Genomic DNA, 22,643 nt, shown 5'->3' with positions numbered 1-22,643 from the left:
AAAGAAGTCAAACTCTCACTCTTTGCAGATGACATGATACTCTATGTGGAAAACCCAAAGGACTCCACACCAAAATTGCTATAACTGATACAGGAATTCACCGAAGTGGCAGGATATAAAATCAATGCACAGAAATCAGTGTCCTCTCTGTACACCAACAACGAGACAGAATAAAGAGAAATTAAGGAGCTGCCCATTTACAGTGGCATCAAAAACCATAGGATACCTAGGAATAAACCTAACCAGAGGCAAAAGATCATATTCAGAAAACTATAGAACACTCATGAAAGAAATTGAGGAAATTGAGGAAGACACAAAGAAATGGGAAAACGTTTCATGCTCATGGATTGGAAGAACAAATATTCTTTTTTTTTTTAAGATTTTTTTATTTATTAAGATTTTATTTATTTATTTGTCAGAGAGAGAGAGAAAGAAAGAGTGCACAAGCAGGCAGAGTGGCAGGCAGAGGCGGAGAGAGAAGCAGTCTCCCTGCCGAGCAAGGAGCCTGATTCAGGATTCGATCCCAGGACCCTGGGATCATGCCCTGAGTCGAAAGCAGCGGCTTAAATGACTGAGCCACCCAGGCGTCCCAAGATTGGAAAAATAAGTACTCTTTTTTTTTTTTTGAAAAACAAATATTCTTAAAACATCTATGCTACTTAGAGCAATCTACATATTCAATGCAATCCCTATCAAAATACCATCAACTTTTTTCACAGAACTGGAACAAGTAATCCTAAAATTTGTATGGAACCAGAAAAGACCCCAAATAGCCAAAGGAATGTTGAAAAAGAAAACCAAAACAGGTAGCATCGCAATTCCGGATTTCAAACTCTATTACAAAGCTGTAATCATTAAGACAGCATGGTACTGGCACAAACACAGACACCTAGATCAATGGAACACAATAGAGAACCCAGAAGTGGACTCTCCACGCTATGGTCAACTAATCTTTGACCAAGGCGGACAGATTATCTAATGGAAAAAAGACAGTCTCTTCAACAAATGGTGTTGGGAAAACTGGACAGCCATAACATGCAGAAGAAAGAAAGTTTTCCTTACACCATTTCCTTACACCATATAGGAAAATAGACTCAAAATGGATGCAAGACCTAAATGTGAGACAGGAATCCATCAAAATCCTACAGGAGAATACAGGCAGCAACCTAGTCGACCTTGGCCACAGCAACTTCCTGCTAGATACATCTCATCTCCAATGGCAAGGGAAACAAAGGCAAAAATTAACTATTGGGAATTCATCAAGATAAAAAGCTTCTGCACAGTGAAAGAAACAGTTGACAAAACCAAAAGACAAGTGACAGAATGGGAGAAGATATTTGCAAGTGACATATCAGATAAAGGGCTAATATCCAAAATCTATAAAGAATGTATAAAACTCCACAGCCAAAGAACAAAAAACTCAGTCAAGAAATGGGCAGAAAATATGAATAGACATTTCTTCAAAGATGAGATACAAATGATGCATGGAATAAAATGTTCCACATCACTTGGCATCAGGGAAACACAAATCAAAACCACAATGAGATACCACCGCACACCAGTGACAAACATTAACAAGTCAGGAAATGACAGGTGTTGGCGAGGATGTGGAGAAAGGGGAAACCCCCTACATTGTTGGTGGGAATGCGAGCTGGTGCAGCCACTCTGGAAAACAGTCTGGAGGTTCCTCAGAAAGTTGAAAACAAAGCTACCCTACAATCCAGCAATTGCACTACTGGTTATTTATCCCAAAGATACAAATGTAGTGATCTGAAAAGGTACCTGCACCCCAATGTTTATAGCAGCAATGTCCACAATAGCCAAATGATGGAGAGAGCCCAGATGTCCATTGACAGATGAATGGATAAAGAAGATGTGGTATATCTATATACAGTGGAATATTATGCACCATCAAAAAAAATGAAATCTTGACATGGATGGAACTAGAGGGTAATATGCTAATTGAAATAAAGCAATCAGAGAAAGACAAATATCATATGCTTTCACTGATATATGAAATTTAAGAAACAAGGCAGAGGAGCATAGGGGAAGAGAAGGAAAAATGAAACAAGACAAAACCAGAAAGGGAGAAAAACCCTAAGAGACTTATTCATAGGAAACAAACTGAGGGTTGCTGGAGGGAAGGGAGAGGGGATGGGATGGCTGGGTGATGGACACTGGGGAGGTAATATGTTGTGGTGAGTGCTGGGTGTTGTGCAAGACCTATGAATCACACACCTGTATACCCCTGAAATAAATAATACATTATATGTTCATTAACTAAATTTAAATTTTAAAAAAGCAAAACAAAACAAAACCCAGTAATAATACCTGCTCATCAAAACAATCTCAGTCTTACAGGATATAAGTATAGGAAGCAGAAAGTGAGAGCTCCCCTTCATACCTCCCACCCCACTCTTAGATGTTGCCACCCCTGAGGTATAGTCTCTGACCCTGTTCCTCTGCATATACAAATACAAGTATACACAAAACTCCATGTGCGTATACCCGCACAGAGAATCATCATCATTGGATCTTAAGTCTCAAAATGATGCTGTACCTTCATACTAAAAACAAAACCAAACCAGCCTCAAAGCGATTGCCACAAGAAAAGATTGTCACCAATCTGTTGTTTTTACCTGCTGAAATTTGTTTCCAGTGGCATGTTATGCCTGCGAGTGACCAACTTAGTACTGTTGGTTAATCACTGCAAAAGAGGTCAGATGTTTTTGTTCTGTTCATAAGGAAGTGCTTTTTCTTAAACATTCATAGGAGTACATGGGGCGGAGGTGGGGGGATGAACACATAAGACCAGAACTAAGACCAAATTAGGGAGAATCATGCTCTCATTCAGAACTAATTTCCAGGATCTTGAAAATGAACCACAAACAGGGTGATCTGCCAACCAAGAAGCAAAGTCAAGACTGGAACAGGCAGAGGACACAAAGGAGGATTACAAACCAGTTTGGGAAATGTTAAATTCCCAACACTGAAATTCCCAGCATGAACACTGATTTTTAGTTTCCCATCATTCCTAATAGTAGGATTTGTTAGTCATTTATTGTTGTTGTTGTTTTAAGATTTTATTTATTTATTTGACAGAGATCACAAGTAGGCAGAGCAGCTGGCAGAGAGATGGGGAAGCAGGCTCCCTGCTGAGCAGAGAGCCCGATGAGGTCCAATCCCAGGACCCCGGGATCATGACCTGAGCTGAAGGCAGAGGCTTAACCCACTAAGCCACTCAGACGGCCCTACTGGGGTTCTTTTATTTAAAGCCCCGATCTCTACCCCAAACAGACATGGGAGTGTAACTCATCTTGGGATACAGTTGTATTCCAGAGGAATTTGCAAGGGATTTGGAAAACCTGGATACTCTTCTGAATTTTTCTTTCCTAAGAGATTTGGATTTACTATATAAGTCAAATGTTGGAGAAAAAAATACTCAAATTAACATAAATTTCATTTCCAAGGGAACTGGGGTCTCCTGTGTAATCAATTATTAATAAAGCTACCTAAAGTGAATAGCAACAGTCACTTCAGCTCCTTTGTGGAATTAGATAGGATATAAATAAGTAAACGTATAAATGAAAAAATGAAAATAAACAGTAATGAAGTTTGCTAATTATTTTGCTTGCTTCTGTTATAATTCCATTCTTTTTTTTTTTTAAGATTTTATTTATTTATTTGACAGAGAGAGAGATCACAAGTAGACGGAGAGGCAGGCAGAGAGAGAGGAGGAAGCAGACCCTGCTGAGCAGAGAGCCCGATGCGGGACTCGATCCCAGGACCCTGAGGTCATGACCTGAGCCGAAGGCAGCAGTTTAACCCACTGAGCCACCAAGGCGCCCCTGTTATAACTCCATTCTAAAGAAGAAAATAATTAGTGGGTAGGGAACAATTACTATTTTTATAACTTTCTTGTTCAGACATATTTAACTGAATTTGTGTAATGGGAAGAAAGTGGGACTCCGTAAAGAATTTTCTATAATCCTCTAGGTTCTCTGTCACTTCCTTCTGTATTTAACTCCTTTGGACACGATTAAGGTCTCCTTCCTGGTGTTTTCACCAAGAGATAAGCCACTGTCATTTTAAAGAATATGGTTCCAATTTTGTCTTTTTCATTTTACTTCAGGATACCAGAGCCTAGAACCAACTTGTACATCGCAAAAAACTGAGCACCCAGGTTTCGCCAAACTCTAGCTCGGGTGACTTCTGTCATATGATGTGTTCACTGTCTAGTTCCAAGAAGATGGGTTATCTTAAATAACTGAAGTTTGCTCTGGTCCCAAACCCAGCCCATCCGTACCTTTCCTGGGCATTATTAGGCTAATCACAAGTACCTCTCAGCTTATTGAATGAGGCGCTGGTATCCATAGAGCGTCCATGGACAGAGCCCTATACAGGTGCGCTACAGCAGCAGCCCTGATTTACTTTGTACATGGTGCTTACTTTGATGAACTGAATTAATCAGCTACCTAGATATGATTTAGCAATCCCATTTCTGGGTATTTCTCCTCAAGAACTGAAATAGAGACTTCAGATAGATATTAGCGCTCCCGCCTTCACTGCAGCACTAATCACAGTAGTCAAGATATGGGAACAACCTACATGGCTTGTTGACAGATAAACAGATGAAGAAAGATGGATGAATGGGTCAAGCAAATGTGGTGTATATACACAAGGGAATATGACTCAGCCTTAAAAAGAAGGCTAAACCTTGAGTACATTATACTAAGTGAAATACACCAGTCACAGACTAATACTGCACCATTCCACTTAAATTAAGTATCTAAAATATAGCTAAATTCATAGACTCACAAAGTAGAACGGTAATTGTCAGGATCTGAAGGGAGGAGGAAATGAGGAATTGCGAAGCAGTTGCCATAAAATTTCAGTTAAGCAAGATGAATGCATTCTTGAGATCTGCTGTCCAACACTGTACCTATCATCATCAGTAGTGAACGTACGAATGAATGATTGAATAAGAACATAACTGTTTCATACACCTAATAAATTTAAGAGCATAGCTCTCGTGTTAAGTGTTCTTATACAGACACAAAAGTTATCTGGCCTCCAAAGCATCAGAACATATCCAGTTGTCAGAAGAAGGGACTCGTGCCCTGATTTCTGAGCTGCAGTGACAAGGTTAATCAGAAATAGATCCTAATACTCAGTCACCATGACAGAGACTAATCAAGCGTTGAGTCAAAGTAATAAATGGGAGTTGATAACACAGAGTGTAATGAACTTTAGAATAGCGCTCTGCTATTTCAAAATGGTTTTGATTATGTTATTTCATTTAAACCTCCAACATCTCTCTCAGGAAGACAGTATTTCCATTTACAAACAAAGAGACCTAGGCTCACAGAGATAAATTCCTTTCCCTCTTCGTGAAGTCTCCTTTTCCACTTGACTTTTAAATACCTCCCCACTATGATCCTGACACCTGGTCAGTTCCCTTCCAACAATAAATCAATAACGCTAACCATTTGATGGAACATATACCCACCTTCCAGTTACCATCTCATTTCTCTGTTTTTCTCTAATTTTTTTCTTTTGTGTCTTCAGAGTAAAATGTGTTCAATGCCTCTTCCCTACCCCGCATTAACTCTTCAACACATAGAAATTGGCTTGTAAGTCTACTCCTCCACTAAAGCTGCTCTCAGCCAAGTTAGCAGAGACCTCCGTATCTATCACTCAGTCCAAAGCGTCATACGTTTTTGCTGTTTTCTTACTTGACATTTCTCCTCACAGCCCTCGGCTTCTGGGACATCCCATTTTGTCTTCCTCCCACATGTCCAGGTGATCCTTCTCAGGGAGAGCTCCTCTTACTTTATTAAATCCTGACTTACTTCCTTCTGGTCTCTAGGCTTCTGCTCCTAATCCTCTGCTCTCTCAACGTCTATCTTCTCTAAATGATTTTTTTTTTTTTTTTTTTTTTACATTTTATTTATTTGACAGAGCTACAGTGAGAGAGGGACACAAGCAAGGAGAGTAGGAGAGGGAGAAGCAGGCTTCCCGCTGAGCAGGGAGCCCGATGCCGGGCTCGATCCCAGGACCCTGCCTGGGATCCTGAGCCAAAGGCAGACGCTTAATGACTGAGCCACCCAGGTGCCTCCTGAATCATTTCATCTAAACTTAGATTTAATACAAAAGCTCCAGATTCATATACTCCTCTGCCTACTGAGTGTCTCCACTTGATTGTACTGTATCTACCTCCACCCACACTTCCCTTATCCAAAGTGCTCTTCTTCCCACATTCTGAAACGTGACAGAACCTGGGGAGTCGTGGACTCTCAACACCCCTGCATAATCGATCAGCCATCTCCTGTTGATTCTAGCAGTCTTTCATCTCTCCTGTCCATTTTTATTGCCCTTGACTTACAACAGGCTCTTCTCTACTTGCCAGGAATACAAGTCAAAACTGGCTCTGAGGCTTGGGGCCATTAGTTACCAGGTGCACTGAAAAGACTGGAGATGTGTTACCTTCCTAATACAGTTTTCTGACTCTGAACATCTCCTGTTGCTGGGAGATTAGGGACGGGGAGGTGCTTGCTCAGGAATGGAAAATTATAAACCACAGTGTTCGCGTTTCAGCTTTACAACAGTTGAAGTTTATCCTAAAATAGCCACAAAAGATGAGGTGTCAAATGCAAACCAATGAACAAATAGTTGTTAGAGATTTATTCTGTCACGTGTGTTGGGTATCTGGGTTACGATGACAAATGTGGCATGGTTTCTATACCCAACAAATTCATGATCTAGTGGGAAAGCCAAATGATTAGAATTCAGCATGATGAATGGGATAACCAAGGACTATCTGAAGCATTGTAGGAGCACAGGACAGTTTTCCTTCTGCCCTTATTGCAGTAAGTACATAAGGTGATGGAGGGAGTGACACTGGCCTGAGGAGGAAGAGTAGGGCTGCCAGAAGATGTGAAACTCACTCTCTCACAGAAACCTTAAGGGACTGTACCTCCACATCCTGACAGAGGCGACCTGGGGAATTCAACCAGCTGTTTTCTCAAGTTACATAACCGAGGCGATTCCCAATCTCTCCATCTCTAAAATGAAAAGGCTGGTTTGAATCAGAGGTTGGCAAACATGTTCTATAAAGGGCCAGATAGTAAATGTTTCAGGCTTTGTGGTCCATATAGTCTGTCACAACTACTCAACTCTGCTCTTGTAATGCACAAGCAGCCTCAGACAAGGCATAAACAGATGGGCCTGGCTGCATTCCAATACAACTTGATTTACAAAAACAGGCAGTGGTCTGGATTTGGCCTATGGGATGTCTTTGGCCTAGGCTTTATCTTAATGATCTTGAAGATGCCTTCTAAATATACCATTCTATTGGTTCATGAAACGGTAGTTCTCAAAAACTTGATATACTCGATATTTTTAAAATATATTTTTGTTGTGGCTAGTGAGCTCGGTAAGTTTAAATCAAGTTAAAGTAAGATTAAAAATAAGATTTGGGGTTTGATTTCCTGTGGGTCACTTAGCTTTTCTGCTCCAAGACCACAAACCACAAACCACACTGGGAACTTGAACAGATTCATGGTCCTGCCTGGAGTCAGGTAGAGCCTTGTGACCAGACAAACCCCAGACTTTCCTGCTTCCACAGACAAGCCCCCCGCCCCCCACCAGTGCTCCCTTAATGATGGGGCAGCAGCCCCCTCTTTACATGTGTACCAGCACCACTGAGTCCATTTCAAAAGAGCAACTTATTTTCGAGAAAGGTTGTCAATGTAAAAGCAGGCTTTGGGCATCTGTAGGTCAATAGAAACATCTCATAACCTTTTCATTAACCCAAATTGGTTTTTATGGTTGCTAAACAAGGGAATGGTACAAAAGCATGCTGTTATGGGCTTTAGCTAGAGCAGAATCAGCAAACTACAGGGCATTGATACCAACAATCCTCCCCGCCTCTTCCCTTTCCTTTGGTAGACATTACTAATTAGTTCTAGCACTTTTCCCCACAGAGCTGGAAGTGTTCCCATAATTCTTCCAAACACATGGAACCAGGAAGCTACACCAAGGTGAATGGCATCACTGTGCTAGATTAAATCTATTGTTCTATTACAACCAATAGGCCTTACTTTTCCTATCATCTTCCCTTCCTACCACCAAGCTTGTCTTGTTAAAAAAGATTACGTAAAACTAAAAAAGATAGGCATACAACCTTGAATACAGCAGCTCTAAAATTCAGCAAAACAAAACTGAAGCTAGTGTAAATCTCATAGAGCAGATAAGAGTATAAATCAGTAAAAACGTTTTATGGAGAAAAACTCAGCACGGTTTATTAAAAGCCTTAAAATGTGCATACAAGTCGTGTACTTGGGGCTTCATTATATTGTTCTTTCTGCTTCTGAATGTGTTCAAATTTATCTATATAAAAAATGTTAGTGTTTAATGAAGATAAAAATATCATAGTAGTAAGTGACATATTACATAAAAGTAAAATCTAAAGTCGTAGTACAGAACTGAGAGAATTTCATGTTGCCTTATTGTAGAAAGCTTTTGTGCCTGTGATTTTTTTAAGTATATGAAATTACAAAACAAATTCTACTACTGAAACCATTTTACTAGTCTCTTAACAGGCATACTGAAGGATTTACACAAGTTTATAAATGCATGAGATATTTCTGGAAAAATACATGGAAACCACCACAAGTAGCTACTTCCCAGGAGGAAGAACAGAGCCTTACTTTTCACGGGCTATCCTATTGTTCTTTTTGAATTTTTGTACGTCTTGCACACATTGCCTAATTAAATAAATAAAATGTGACTCCATGATTCCACTCCTAAAAATTTATCCTAAGGTAACAATTGAGGAGTAGCTAAAGATCATACCTTAAAGATATTCACTATATACAAGAAATTACTTCAAGCAATTTAAATTAGGAATTGGTTAGATAAATTACTATATATAAAGGAGTATAGGAGATAAATTACTGTATATATATATAAATTACTATATATAAAGGAATATAGGAGATAAATGTTTACTTATAACGATGTTTGTAATATCATGTTAAGTTTTTTAAAAGCAAGTTTCACAACAAGATGTATAGTATGACTTTAGCTTTATAAGAAAATACACACGGACAGAAAAATATTTGAAAGCTATATATCACGTGATAATAGTAATCATCTCCTGAAGTCTGGGTAGTTTCCTTCCTTTCTTCCTTCCTTCTTTGTTTACTTTTGAATTTCTCCAAATAAATGATATACTAATCATTTTAAATTAACAAAAGATTACTGGGAAAATGTCTAAGGGAATAAAGATAATTTTTCTCTTTTCTTCCTGTGTGAAAGAGCAATCTGAACACAGAAATAAAAAATTTGGCTTTTGTGATCAAAGTCATTACAAAAATTGCTGAAATTTTATTGACAATGTCTCTTGCAGGGGGATAGTGACATCCAGAGATGGATACTACTAATCTTCTACCAATGATATCAAGTTTTTTCAAATTTAGTAACTCCAACATGGTGATGTCAGGAATGATTTTCTCCATATGAAAAATAGGTTTTGTAATACTAAAAACAGACATATATAGAATCTGTAATTAATAAATGAGAATGTTGGCTGAAATACCAGGTATTCTGAGTGGGAGACTCATATGAATTAAATAGGCTATTGCGGCCATGGACTTGATGGTGAAGGGTCTTGTACCGTGTCCAAGGGATTTGGACTTTTTCTATAAAGAAACAGACTGGGCTTATTTCAGAATGAAGAGTCAAGGTGTCCACAGAGAGAGTAAAAATTAAAAACAGTAGTGCAGCTGGGGCATTTTTAAATTTTTTTTTAATTTGACAGATAGAGATCACAAGTAGGCAGAGAGAGAGGAAGCAGGCTCCCTGCTCAGCAGAGAGCAGAGAGCCGGATGTGGGGCTCATCCCCAAGACTCTGGGATCATGACCTGAGCTGAAGGCAGAGGCTTTAAACCACTGAGCGCCCCAGGTTTTCTTTAATCTCCCCTACAAGGGTAAAAAGGGCCCATTAAAAGCTATTTGATTCAGAAAAAAATATACATATATACATAAAACCCATAGCAGGGGTGCCTGGGTGGCTCAGTGGGTTAAGCCTCTGCCTTCGGCTTGGGTCATGATCTCAGGATCCTGGGATCGAGCCCCACATTGAGCTCTCTGCTCAGTGGGGAGCCTGCTTCCCCTCCTCTCTCTCTGCCTGCCTCTCTACCTACTTGTGATCTCTGTCAATAAATAAAATCTTTAAAAAAACAAACAACAAAACCCATAGCAATTGTTATGTACACAATTAAAATATATATAGTTAGGAATATGCTTAATGTTGCCTTTTATCTGACTAAATATTAACAAATAAATTATATTGAATTGGAACTTACTTTGTCCTTATCAAATACCCTACACTAGGTAAATCAAGTACAGCTTAGATGTTCATTATAAATCAGTGCATGCTGACATTCCAAGTTCACCTACGTGGAATTCACGTAATATGTTAGATTCTACATATCTACTTTATCATTTCTCAGAGATTAATATTCCTTAGATAAGTGTTAAATACGAAGGTGATCCCCACTCTGAGAGCTATCCATTTCTTTCCATGGGACCCTCGGGGAGCACAGCCCTGAGGTTGCCAAAATAAAGTACTAGAAAATGTCCCCATTTCGTCTCATTCCATGATTTTGTGGAAAATGTTAGAAAAGGGTTTTCTTTCTTCATCTAATTCCAGTAGCTAGAAATACTCAAGCCGTACTAGTTTCCTTTCAAAATTAAAAACTGCTGAAAACCTGAGACTTTCACCTCTCACCAACAGTCCCACAGAGCGAATACTCAGACTCCTGTGGACGGGAGTGGCACAGGGAAGCGCTCGACAGACGGGCAGGTGCCAAGGAGTCAAATGTGACCGGAAAGGTACACTGGGATTTAGGTTCACATTGTTCAGGCTCTCTTTTGGAGAGCGTAGTTGAACTCGTACAATGTAAGGGTTTCCCTAGAATTTAACTTGAATAAATACAGAGAAGCAGCCCCATTATAGTCACCCAGGAGAGTTAAGGCATTTTAACTGGAGGTCAAAATAAACTTTATTGGAGCATTTATTAAGACCAAGTTTACTGATGTGAGAAGGTCCTCGTCAGTCATTGTCTTTCATACCTCACCTTGCACTGAATTGTCAAATACCACTAGGAAGCCTGGAGCACAGTCTAGAGCCTTCGAGACCGCCTCTGCTCAGGCTGCCAGAGCATCTTCTACAGCTCAGCCTTGTGCCTTTCCTTTCAAACTAAAATAACACTGAGAATGTAAAAAAAATCTACACTATGAATAAGTTATTACTGAAACTTAATTAACATGATGTTTACCCAGAAGAGATTCTGGGACAATAAAGCTAACACTTTGCAACTAAATGCAGATATTTGGGGTAATAAAGGATAAGGAAGGAAGGTCTCTGGTGGCTCAGATGGTTAAACAGCTGCCTTCCACTCAGGTCACGATCCCAGAATCCTGGGATGGAGCCACATATCAGGCCCCATGTCGAGCCCCACTATTGGGCTCCCGGCTCAGCGAGGAGTCTATTCTCCCTTACCCTCCGCCTCTCCCCCTCAAATGAATAAACAAAATCTTTAAAAAATAAATAAATAAAGGGTAAGAAAATAATAAGGAAAATACCACTGTTGGTCTTTACCGGGGCAGCTCTCACCTGCTGTTGTGGTTTGCATCGTTCTCCTTTATAACCATGTTAGGCAAGCTCTTCTTGGTTTATGTAATATTTTCTTTCCCTGCAAATACTGTGGCTCATTAAAAAACAGTTTGACTCTGTTTTGTCAAAGGCAGTTTGGCTTTCCCTCTCTAAGTTTCCTTTTTTATAAAAACTCAGTTAAAAATTGTTTGACATGCTAAATAATTTTCAACAAAAAATGTTTAATTTCCCCCAGATAGGTCTTTTAGTTTCAGGGAACAATAATTGTATTGTCTCACTATGATGTGGTTATTATGAAGCTCAGGAGACAAAGCCAGCCACTTGTGCACACTGCAAATTCCTGCTTTTATTCAAAAAAATAACCTTTGCTAAGTAGTGGCCGTGCAGATCTTCCCTCCCTACCCTCCTTGGCTGGGGGTGGCAGAAGGAGCAGAAGGGTTGCTGGGATATCTGCTTAGATGGTTTCGGACATGAAGGTATAGAACTGTTAACTAGTGACTTCAGTAAGATTTTAAGTTTAAAACCAGTGATTACAGGATGCCTGGGTGGCTCAGTCGGTTAAGCCACTGACCTTGGCTCAGGTCATGATTCCAGGGTCCTGGTATGGAGTCCTTGCTCTGTAGGGAGCCTGTTTCTCTCTCAGCCTCTGCCTGCCGCTCTGCCTGCTTGTGTGCTCTCTCCCTCTGACAAATAAATAAATAAGTAAATCTTAAAAAAAAAAAAAAAACAGTGATTACAAAATCCATAGGTTCTATGCCTCTCGAGGGCTGTGTATCTTTGGATTTGGGAGGCATAAAAAAAGAATATTAAGTAACGCAGAAGTGATTCAGTTCTATCTTCTGAGGGTGCACTGAACACGTTGCATGTTTCAATTATAGATGGGTACTTAAGACATAGTAGTCCCTAGCCCATACTCAAACAGAGAAGTTAAGGTATGCTCCCCCTAATTTGCCATTTATTCAGGATTGGATTTAGACAGGCTTTAGTTTTGTTAAATATGAATAGCTGGGGTTTTTTTTTGTATTGTCGCTGTCACAGCAGCACAGAGTTAGAGCCCAGGAGCTTTATCCAAGAAAAGTCTACCTACCACAGCTCCCACCTTGATCCTTCCTAGGCTTCCAGCATCACAAAGCTCCATTCTTTGTTCTTTTCAGATGAAAACAAGCTGACCCTTACTAAGTAAGTATCTTCCTGTGAAAAGGCCAATGACCATTGCAGTCTTTATAAAAGACGCCACAGTTGAAACATGAAATATCTTAGGGGCTCCTTGTGTCCTAGCATTGCAAATGTTTTGTGAGAAAAATGGTAAGACTGTTTTCTTTGACTGACTGATTAATCATTCATTCATCTGGCATCAATATTCACTGGATGCTTGTTATATGCAAAGAAATAGGAGTGATTCGAAATTGTGCAAGAACAGTCTCTGACTTTAAGAAATTTGTGGTCTTGAAGAAAGAAGTATGTAATGTATATTTAGTAACAGAGTTGTTGTCCAGCCTGTCAAAACTGGACTGTTTACCGGATTCTCTTGTTGGACAGATGAGGAAACCACAGAGAGGTGAGATGAATGGCCTGGATCGTATCACCGGTGTAGACATCACTGGGAGAATGGAGAAACCACCGGCTATCAAGGAAGTCATTTACTCCATCACCATTTCTATGATTTGGGACACATACTTAACCCACTGAGCTAAGCCAGACCTCAAAGAGCTGACGAGGATTGGAAGACTGATGAGAAAGGGAACACAGACTTCCTTCAGGACAGTTTCACACAGACTTACCATGACCCAGAGACAGGAAATATAAAGTGTATGTACAAGACAGGGATGAAAGTGAGCTAATGCAGCTTCTCCATGCCTCCTGCCTTCCTCAGAGACCCTTGGCTGAAGTTCACTGGTCACTGCAGCCCCCAGGGAGTGATAAACCTGTCAGGTCACCAGGCTGCAGGCCCAGAGACTGCCACAAATGGGCCCTTGGGTGTTCCATTTCTTACTGCTTCTTTGGGCCTAGCATGGGCCAACCCTGGCCTACTCTACCTGCTCAACTTTACTCTCCTCGCTTATGGTATTTAATGATATACATACTCTGTAGGCTTATTCTAAGCCTGAGGCAAGATGGCCTCTGACAAGTGCCGAGCAGGGTGTCTCGCCCAGACAAGTTGCTTCATAGACGGCTTTCTCAGTTGAGGATATGGAAATACAATTCAAATTTCCTGACTCTCCAGCCTGAAGCTCTTTTCAGTATGCAAATAATAGCGGCTCCATTTAGTGGGTAGTCACTTAGTGCCAATGGAATGTGGCACTAACACCCTTTGATGTTTTAAAGGGTGACTGTAGGTCTAGAAATCCTAAGAATCTGTTTAAGTTTATTAGCCTATATGCGTTTATTGAATTAGACTGACTTTATAATGAAGTTACTGTAACTAGGAGCTTTTTTTTATGATGGTATGTACCAGCTCAATAATGTAATAAAAAGGAAAGAAATTCCATTCAAAATAGCAAAGTGACACAAACAGGAGGGAGGATAAACTTATAGAATGCTGATCTACTTGCTAGGAAATCCTAAAACTGAACATGTTAATTATTAAAATAAGGGGTGTCTGGGTGGTTCAGTCAGTTAAGCATCTGACTCTTGGTTTCAGCACAAGTCATGATCTCAGGGTTGTGGGACTGAGCCCTACATCAGGCTCCACGCTCAGTAGGGAATCTGAGATTCTCTCCCTCTCCCTCTGCCCTTCCCTACCTTGTGTTCTCTCTCTCTCTCTAAAACAAGTAAATTAATCTTCAAAAATAAATAAATATATGAATAAATAAGGCAGTGTGGAACAGAGAAATTAATTTACAAGTACCATAAAATTAGGAAAAATAATAATTATTTAATAATTGTGTAACTACACTTTAATAATTCTGAGGATAAATAGCTAACAAACACAAAATAAAACATGATTTCGATTGGCTTTCATACCACATACCAGACTAAGCCCCCAGTGGATTAAAGAGTTAAATAATTTGCTTTAACTCTTAGCAAAGCAAGGAGAAATAATCAAATATTTATGAAATCTCTAGAGGGATATATCTCCAAGAAGCTTATAGCAATAATGGAAATCATAAAGGAAAAAAAAAATAAATGGATTCAAAAAAACCAAGCAAGAAAATGACTGTAACATAAAAAACTAATAGAATTAAGGAAAATGTTTGTATTGATTATGATAAAAAAAAGTTGGTATATGTAATATAGAATTTATTCAAACCTTCAAAAATATTAAAACCCCAAGAGATAAATGGTCAAAGGATATAAACATACAATTCTCTTATGAAACAATGTGAATGATATATGTATATTAAATATATAATAAAATATGTAACACGTACTCAAATATATAGGTATTATATAATATGTAATATTAGAAGACTATTTACAACAGCAAAAACTGGAAACAAGCAAAATATAATTATACTATATCAACCCAATAGGCTATTATATATAGGTATTAGAATTATAAAAACCAGAACAAAATGTTCTTATTTAATAGTGGAGGGGAGCCCAGTAGTAATTCCACTTACTGTGCATACTGAAGAAGACAGAACTGAAAGTCACTATTGACATGGACTAGTGCAATCATGGATGTATTTTTTTCTTTATATAAATCTGGGGAAGAAGGAGGAACCAGCCATACCAGTAGTTGGACAGTACTATTTGTTGAACATTACTGACTCTAACACCTAGGTTGTTATTTTTCAGTACCTATGGTATTTTATAATTTTTTAAAGATTTTATTTTATTTGAGAAAGACCTCATGGGAGACGGGATAGGGGAGAGGGAGAAGCAGACTCCAGCTAAGCAAGAAGCCTGACCTGAGGCTAAATCCCAGGCTCCTGGATGATGACCCGAGCTGAAGGCAGATGCCTAACCACTGAGCCACCCAGGTACCCCCCACATCTTTGCATTTTTAAAGATGCTCTGATTTCTTCCTAAAATGGAATCATGTATAAATAGATATACCAAGTTCCCTTAATTCCAACACCCAAATGAAAATTTTCATTTACTAAAACTGGAGAAAAGACAGAAGAAAATGCATCTGTTTGATCCTGGCTTTCTGACTCTAATAGTCCAAAAACCTCATTTCTCCAAGTGAAGGCTGTAGAACGATCAAAATCAAACTACACGACTATGTGATGGGGTTCATATTTAAACTTTTGAAAATAAAGAATGAATCTCAGTTAAAAAGTTCAGGTAGGGAGAAAAGGGCATTTTAAAGAAATTAAATGTTGTGGCTCAGGCTCAGAATACCTATGGCTGGCTGAAAATCAAGGCTTTGTGTCTTCGGCACTGTCAGTGACTAGTGTGGGTTTTCTGGATGTGTTTTTCAAATGCTCCTTGCAATCAGTAAATGTAATATGAGCATTCCTTGGACCTCATTTGAATTTATTTGAATTTCAGCAGCTACCAACAGATGTGCTTAGAAGGAATGGGCCCCAATTCCCAAATAGCACAGTATTTCGAATCTATTTTAGACTCTGAAATGAGAGCCCATTCCAAAAAGACAGTACTGAACTCTTCTCCCAGCTATAGAAATACCTCCCCTTGTTGCCCCCGGACCTACACCAAGGGAAGCCACTTGAAAAGATGTTCTTTTGCCAGCAATCATTTACCACTATAACTCACAAATAGAAAAATACAATGTTGGCTCCTCTTCAGACAACCTATTCTCGCATCGCCAGAACAAGGCAGATAAATAAAACCATAGAGTTCTTTTCATCCCCTTCTCATTTTCCAAAACTATGTTGTTATTTTTGTTACCTCAGTGAGCTCAAAAAAATGGGGCTCATCTAATAATGGTTAGGTCATATTATTCTTTCTCAAGGTAAGTTCCTTTAGCCAAGGTTCTACGACTATCCCTCTCCCCCATTCCTTGGGACTTTACTCCATTCGTTTTCACACTCATTTAAACTGATGTCCTCTTCCTCCCACTCTTCTACCCCACACTTGAGCCTATACAAGCCCTTCTTACCGGAAATTTAGAAACCTCTAACCCCAATTCTTCTCTGCCTATTGCCCTATCTTATTTCTTCCTTCAACAACCAAGCTTCCCGAGCTAATAAATCCCCCCTAGGTCAAGTGGAAACTTGAGGACTTTGCTTTCAGACATAGTAACAATGACTTTATTAGGTGGCTCTCTATGCCAGACAGTTTTATAGGCCTTAGCATTTTTTAATTAATTAATTGAGAGGGAAAGAGAGGTGGGGAGAGGGACAGGAGGAGAAGTAGAGAGAATCACAAGCAGATTCCACGCCCAGCACAGAGCCAAAAGGAAGCTTGATCTCACAACCCTGAGATCATGATCTGAGCCAAAATTAAGTCAGATGCTCAACCCACTGAGCTACCCAGGGGCCTGATATTTTTTTCTTGATCACAAAAGTGTATTAATAATTCATGTTTGTTATTAACAAATCAAACAACATAGAAACAGATAAAGACAGAATCAATGCCTCCCCTGCCTAAGCTCCATATCTTATCTCATCGTCACAACAACCAGGAGAAAACTGAGGCAGAGAAAGGCTCAGAATATACCCTGCAGTGTTTCAGAGGAAGAGCTGTGGGGTCGGATTGCCTGGATTCCTATCTTGCCTTAGCAATTTACGATGTGTCTGTGAGCAAATTACTTATTAGTTCTGCACCTCAGTTTTTGTATCTGTGAAATGGGGCTAATAACAGTACCTAGATCAGAGGGTTCAGTGAGGATGTAATGCACCAAAATGCAAAAATTTTGTTGTTTCTAAAGGAAAAAAAAATGATCAGAAAGAGATTATTTAAAAATGACAGCTGAGAAGAAAGCACCAGGCATTAGAACATTCTGTTCACCATTCTTTAACTAGTGTAGAGTCTAAAGGAGTCTTTAAAGCAGCAGGAAGAATTTGCTCAAAAAGTATGTTCTTGCAATGATGACACCATTGATGTAATTTGTTTTTTAAGGTCACACTATTTTTTTTTTAAAGATCCCACAATATTTCCAATTTTCGTAAATATATTTTGACTTGCTATAGTATCAGTCATTATTCTTAGTCATTCATTTTATACAGGCTGGAATAATTATGTTTAACATTTAGATATTACAAACACATTTTCTATGTTGTGTTTTATACTGTATTTTTCCATTTTTGACTGGCTCTGTAGACCCCCTGGGCTGACGTTGGTCAACCCCTGCCATCTGGCTCTGCCACCCTGGGGCCGGTCTGCCAGTCCAGCCATCGACACAGACCTTCAGCCTCTCACAGACCCATCAGGCACCATCATGAGCGTTTGCTCTCTCTGAGTGCTGTCTTACTAGAAAATGATTAAATCACAATTATTGACTTTCCCAGAGTAAATCATTATCCACACTCTGGTAACTAAAATATTTTCACTCCACTTCTCTTTATTTATATACGTTTCTAAGAGGCCATAGATGACTGTCACTCTATTTGGTCAATCACGCAAAGCCTCTTTATCACCATTCCCTCTGCAAACACGGTTTCATGGGCTTTCTAGGGGAAACTGAGGAAACGAACAAAGTGGGCATCTCTGCCTCTCCTCTACCCACGTTCTTTCCAGTCTTAAGCAAGTAATATAGTCCTGAGGCCCTCGGCATTCTGCCCTGGGTGGGCTAGCCCAAGGAACCACAGCTCTACGTGCCAAATCACTAGACAAACACACTTGTTTAAAGAATTAAGGCAAGAGTGAGAGATCCCTTTCAAAACAGGGAAGCACTGCTCAGCAAAATTGGAAGAGTCCAAGGGAAAGAAGACTATACAATTCACAGCCTCTCTTCATTCATCTTCTATTAAGTTTATCTGTTAAAAGAGCATGCTTTCCCTGTTTCCCAGGGAAGTCAAACACTTCACAGTTCTACACTATGCAGAACAGTGGTCACACTGTACCTCTCCCGAATAGCCATCCTTCCTTTTTTGTTTTTCTTCTTTTCTTCCTTCCCTTTTTCTTTCTCTTTCTATCCCTTCCCATTCCCTCCTTCCTCTCCTTTCTCATCTCTGTCTCTGCCTCTGGTTGACTAGATGGTCACCCAGATATTTTGTATTATCTCTCTTTATCCCCCCTTTCTAAAGAAAAGATTATTTATATATGTGTGTTTGTGTGTGTATGTGTGAGTGTATTGCCAGAACATCCCATTTTGTTCTTTTTAGTCGTTTCTAGTCCATCCTCTAGGACACAAGCAGAATAAAAGACTCCAAGAGAAAATTACATTTCACACTAAACAGTATTATCACCGCTCACTTTCCAATTTAAAAAAAAAAAAGTAGACATACCTTAATTTCGATTAGCTATTCTATGTGTAACCTTCCTCTAGGCACTTAGAAAAAAAGAAAAATGGAAAAATACAGGGTCTGTGACTTTAACATGCAATTCTAAAGGTGTCTGCTTTCCCATTAACTGATTTCAGCCAAAGGTGGCATTGCTATGTAATTAACCTTGGCCCCAAAATACAGACTGAGCTTTAAATCTGTCATCAGTTTAGATCACCTAATGTCGTGCATTCATGCCACTCCCACTTCATTCCCCCCATTCTTAATGATTTTAGCTCCTGGCTCATTCTCACTGCTATCTGGTCTTATTTTTCTGTGATTTCAAAATACACATCAGTGATCCATCTCACCCCAGCCTCCTGGTTCATTGACCTTCTCCCCCTGGAATGGCCTCACTCTCAGTCTGCTTCATCCAAGCCCCACTTGGAAGGATACGTATGATTCTGACCAATCCCTTGCAGTCCACTCCCAGACCACCACGGCATCCTTCTAGCTCACTCTGCTACTCGGCCTCAGTGACCTTCAATTCCCTGGGTCTTCCAGTGTATTGATCAGGACACCGTTTCACTGCCCCTCATCCCTGTGTGTCCTCCACTCCTCCAGGCTTAAATTCTAAGATCGATTATGGTTATTCTCTTGCCTTTCTTACTTCAGCTCTAAATCTAACTCTGCATACTCATGCTGGGCCTGTACACTCAATGTGGCTGAAGAAAGCTCACAACCATGCTCATGGGCCTTACTTCAGATTTATGACCTTGATGCTCTTTCCTCAGAGTCCACTGCCTCTGGCCTCATCCTCACTCACTTAATAATCTTGCTTTCTACTTTACTGGGAACACTGAAACAACCAGAAGAGAATTCCATAGATTCCACCACTTCTACCCACTGACCAACATACACACCCTCATCCTTTGTCTTCCTGCTGGTTCCCATGGGTGAACTCGTCATGCACCCATAGACCGCCTCCTCCTCCACTTGGCAGATTCCATCTGCTCTTATCTATTCAAGGACCTCTATCCATTCGTTCTCCTTCTTCTCTCCTACATCATTAGTCTCTGCTCCCTACTAAATCATTGACATCAGTACACATACTTCTTTTTGTCTCATTTTAAAAACATTTTCTTTGACCCACTTTCTCCATCAGCCATCATCGCACTTCTCTGAAGTGAGCTCCTCAAGAGTTGTGTATTCTTTTTTTGTTTGTTTTGTTTTAAAGATTTTATTCATTTATTTGACAGACAGAGATCACAAATAGGCAGAGAGGCAGGCAGAGAGAGAGGAGAAAGCAGGTTCCCTGCTGAGCAGAGAGCCTGATGCGGGGCTCGATCCCAGGACCCTGTAATCATGACCTGAGCTGAAGGCAGAGGCTTTAACACACTGAACCACCCAGGCGCTCCCAAGAGTTGTGTATTCTTGCTGCTTTCCCTCTCTCCCTTCCCATTTCCTCTTATACACATAATAGCTAAGCTGTCATCCTCCCACTCTCCCAAACCTGTTGTCAAGTGAGGACCCTATTTCTTTATTTCCTTTTGGAGCAAATTCCTCAAAAGGACTGCCAGTATTCATTGTCTCCAATTCCTTTCCTCTCATTCCTTTTAAAACCTATTCTAACCACCATTATTCCACTGAAAATGCTCTGAGTTACCAGTAACTTTTTGTTGTATAATCCACTGAACACTGCTCAGAGTTCATTTTACTTGACCTGACAGCACCACATCGCACAGTTCAACACTCTCCTTTACACATCTGGCTGCCAGCGCATTGCACACACATTGCATATTCCCTCCTACCTCACTGATCTCTCCTTAGTCGACGTCTTCTCCTTGACCTTGTAATTTTGGAGGCCCCAGGGCTTAGTCTATCAGTATTCACACCCTTGGTGAGTTCCTCCAGCTCTAAGGCTTTAAATATCATGTATACTGATTATTCCCAAATATGTATTCCTGTCCCAGGCCTTTTCTGAGCTCCAAATTCCTAATGCTTATTATCTCAACTCTGTTGTCCAAGAGTGATTTTAAATTTAACTCATCCAAAAGCAAACTTCTGATTCTCCTGTGGAGATCTGCTCCATCACGACCTTCCCCTTCTTTGTTTCTGGCAACTCCATCTTACCAGTTACTGAGGTTAAAGTCTGTGGAGTCATCCTTGACTTCTTTCTTTTATTTCTCCATTCAGTTCACCATGAAACCATGCTGTCTATAACATCATACTACATCCACCATCCACCTCCATCACTGCCACTTCACCTGAGAAATTTCTATTCACCTGGTTTACTTGGATAGCCTTCTACAAGATCTCCCTACATCTACTACTGCCCCCATCCAGTTTATTCCTCATGCCAGAGCCACAGCGATCACTGCAAAACCTACGTCAAATTCTGAGTTGTCTCTTCAAAATCCTGAAATGTCTTTCCATTTCACTATGCAGAAGCCAGACAGTATCATATTAGACACTACTTGATCTGACCTTTCTCATTCAGTCTGCTCCAGTCACACTGATCTTGTTATTCCTCGAACACCCTAGGCACGCTCCTGTCTTAGGGTTTCTGCTTAGCTCTTCTGTCTTCCGAGAATGCTCTTCTGTAGAATACCCACTAGCTAAGTCTCTAGTCTTTGAAACGGTGCCAAAATTTCACATTTTCAATGAGGCTTCCTCTGACCACCTTATCTTAAACTACTGCTCCCCACTCCCAACCCCAAGAACCCTCAACCCTTTATTCAACTCTGTTTCTTTTCCTTACCACTCATCACTTTCTAGTATGATTTACTATTCACTTGTTATTCATTGTCTTTCTCTGTTACAAATTTCGAGAGGGAAGAAATCTTTGTTCTATTTACTGATATATCCTAAGGACCTAGAAGAGTGCCAGGTATACCACAGGCACACAATAAATATTTAATGTTTAGTAGGTTATGCATTCCTTAAATGTATGGTAGTATTTGCCTCAAGACCATTTCCACTTCATGCTGTTTCTGTGGTAAGATTCTTTTCAAACTCTTGATTTAACTTATTTATTGCTTCTATGTCTATTTAGGTTTTCTATGCATTTCAGTGTTAATAAGTTATACATGCCATGAATATATTTCATCCACGTTTGAAAATGCACTGGCATAAAGCTATCCAACATGCTCTCTGATATTTCTTTAGATCACTGCTGTAACTACATTTTTCACCCCAAATACTGTTTATCTCTCTCTCCTTTTATTGTCAATCTTTAGCTGATACTCTTTTGTCATTCACCTTTCTTCTCTTATGTTCATTACCTTTCCTCTACTTTCTTTGGCCTAACTCTGCTGATCTTTTACCCATTACTCAAGTTATACTCTTTGAGGAGTGATATAGTGCTCACGGGTACTTCTTGTTTTCCTCTTCCAGGCTCAGGAGATAACACTTACCCGACCTTCTGAACTAGGCAAGGCTATCTGACTGGCTCTGGCCAATGATATATGCCACTTTTGATGAAAATATTTAATTCACGGAGAAATGAGTCTTTTCAATAAACAGTGTCTAGTCAATTCAATATTCATATGGAAAAAACACATCTTGATTCCTATCACACCACTCACAAAAGCCAATTTCAGATCGGTTATGATATAAAAGTGAAAGATCTTGGAGAGAGAAGATTTCTTTAATAGCACAAAAAGCACTAATCTAAGGGGGAA

At 39.8% G+C, this 22,643-nt stretch overlaps 1 protein-coding gene across 2 annotated transcripts in view; it reads right to left on the bottom strand.

Moving 5' to 3' along the window:
* ACYP2 (acylphosphatase 2) overlaps positions 1–22,643 on the bottom strand; it is a 290,315-nt gene that overhangs the window by 30,816 nt on the left and 236,856 nt on the right. The window lies entirely within an intron of this gene.

This window comes from Neovison vison, chromosome 8 (genome assembly GCF_020171115.1).
Source record: "Neovison vison isolate M4711 chromosome 8, ASM_NN_V1, whole genome shotgun sequence".
Classification (NCBI taxonomy): domain Eukaryota; kingdom Metazoa; phylum Chordata; class Mammalia; order Carnivora; family Mustelidae; genus Neogale; species Neogale vison.
Note: the sequence above shows the minus strand (reverse complement) of the source record. Positions and strands in the feature narration are given on the sequence as shown.